This window comes from Schistocerca nitens, chromosome 8, assembly GCF_023898315.1.
Source record: "Schistocerca nitens isolate TAMUIC-IGC-003100 chromosome 8, iqSchNite1.1, whole genome shotgun sequence".
NCBI lineage: Eukaryota > Metazoa > Arthropoda > Insecta > Orthoptera > Acrididae > Schistocerca > Schistocerca nitens.
Window position 1 is genome coordinate 193,207,714 of NC_064621.1, and position 2,515 is coordinate 193,210,228.

General features: G+C 42.1%; 1 non-coding gene across 1 annotated transcript; it reads left to right on the forward strand.

Annotated features, from left to right (window-relative positions):
* Positions 1–1,446: 1,446 nt before the first annotated feature.
* LOC126199981 (U6 spliceosomal RNA) lies at positions 1,447–1,553 on the forward strand. Its single transcript, XR_007540173.1, has one exon. It is a non-coding gene; the product is annotated as a U6 spliceosomal RNA (small nuclear RNA).
* Positions 1,554–2,515: the final 962 nt, after the last annotated feature.

Below are 2,515 nucleotides of genomic sequence, written 5' to 3' on the forward strand. Positions count from 1 at the left end.
TAAACAAAACATCAGTGTGAAGGATAATTACGTTGCTGGCAGTACTTATTGTATTTCATCATTGTCGAGAGTACATTGAAGGTGTTAGGAGGAAGAAAACGAGATTTCTGCTTTATTCTGGTTTGTTTATAGATGATATGATTTTAATTTGTTTCATATTTTGCCATGCTGCCATCACTTTCGTTTTCCGTTTGTTCACTTTCGATTTCAACAGTTGAAGAGTGTCTAATACGACATGGGGTGTCTGACGGGAAATACAGAATTTTATTCGCGTCTTTTTTGGAGTCTGATACAACGTATATTTTCACCACTGAATTTAATTCCACTTGGCTTCTCCTTCATGATCTGAATAGCTTTCTCAATGAACATATTAAATAAATACTGAGATAGTGAACACCCTTGGCTAACGCCTTTTGTAAACTTGGCCTCTTCCTCTACTTTTTCTATATTTATTTTACCCTTTGGTCCTGACACAGTTGCTTAATTATTCTTGCATCCTTCCAGTCAAGTAATATTTCTTACATGGTCCTGAAGAGTAGCTCCCAGTTCACATTGTCATAATTATCAGAATATATTATCTTGAATTTTCCAAAAAAGAGCCGGCCGGTGTGGCCGTGCGCTTCTAGGTGCTTCAATCTGGAACCGCGTGACCGCTACGGTCGCAGGTTCGAATCCTGCCTCGGGCATGGATGTGTGTGATGTCCTTAGGTTAGTTACGTTTAAGTAGTTCTAAGTTCTAGGGGACTGATGACCTCAGATGTTAAGTCCCATAGTGCTCAGAGCCATTTGATTTTTTTCCAAAAAAGAATGGTACAAACTTATTGGATCGTAAAAGATCTAATAAATGTGTAAGGAAACAGTGTACAAGAAAAGGAAATAACAGTAGAAAACGCTTCTAAAGCAGAATTTCTGTGAAGCAACACAATTCCCCAAAACTCGAACGTAATGGTGACTGATATACAGGGTAAGCACAAAGTCGTGCCCTGATTATAGCAATTTATTACAGAATAAGCGTTTGACATAATAATTTACATTTGATGCCCTTACATAGGTTAGTGTTACTAGTTTTTTTAAGATCGCTTACGTTTGTAAACCTCAACATGTGCTCCCTTGGTAGCTCGGAGAATGTCGAGGCAGTAATCCAGTTCCCGCCAGGTGTTTCGTAACATGTGTTCTGTCACAGTACTCACAGCAGCTTGTATCCTAGCCTTCAGTTCGTCGACGTCAGCAACTGATGTCAAGGGGCATAATGTCTGGAGAGCGGGATGGCCAGGGTTTTGGACCGTTGCTTCCAGTCCACCGATCCGGGAATGTTTCATCCAGGAAATCACGCACTATCAAAGCCCAGTGGGGCTTCACAGAAGTTTGGAGAGTAGGAGACGAGGTACTGGCGGAAGTAAAGCTGTGAGGAGGGGGCGTGAGTCGTGCTCGAGTAGCTCAGATGGCGTACTTACTTCGGCAGTACATATACTAAAATTGGAACGATACAGAGAAGATTAGAATGGCCCCTGCGCAAAGATGACACGTAAAATCGTGAAGCATTCCACATTAAAAAAAAAAAAAGCCGGCACGGTAGCTCAGCGTGTTCGGCAAGAGAGCCGGTTGGCCTCTGTAATAAAAAACTGAGTGGACGGATCAACCACCGAACTTGAACAGGATGTCTTGCGACGTCCGCAACGACCGAACACAACGATAAAAAAATATGGTAGAGCACTTGTCCGCGAAAGGCAAAGGTCCCGAGTTCGAGTCTCGGTCCGGCACACAGTTTTAATCTGGCCAGGAAGTTTCATGTCAGCGCACACTCCGCTGCAGAGTGAAAATCTCATTCCAGTACTCACATTGTCACTATAGGCACTAAAATCATTTTAATACTACACTGACGGGAAAGAAATCCCAACACAAAGAAGGAGGTGTGTGAGATAAACTAAAGTTTGTAGGCATGTGTGCACAGCTGAAAGATTGTCATCTGCTCAAATTTTGTGCCAGTCGCATAAGACTGGCTCTAACAGCGCCATTATAACGATGCAAATCAGGTTTGCTTTAAGTATGCAATGTAATGGTTGTGAGCGTAAAAGATCTAATAAATGTGTAAGGAACCAGTGTACAAGAAAAGGAAATAACAGTAGAAAACGCTTCTAAAGCAGAATTTGAGATTGGACGTAGTGGGTTGATGCTAGTCAAGAATGTCATTAAGATGATTAAGATACCATTATCAACATCTCACTAAGTTTGAACGATATTGTGTAATAGGGCTACTAGAAGCTGAATGTTCCTTCTGCAGTATTGCAGAATGACTTATCAGGAATGCAGCCACTATACATGACTGCTGGCAGCAGTGGTCACGGGTAATATGTGGTCGCAAGAATACCAGGCTCTGGATGGCCATGTGGCACTACTGAGAGGAAAGACAGTCTTGTTTGGCTTATGGTTGTGGCGCAGTGTACTGTCTGCTGCAGTATTTTGAGCAGCAGTTGGCACCACAGTGACTCAACGAAATGTTACAAATTTCTTACTT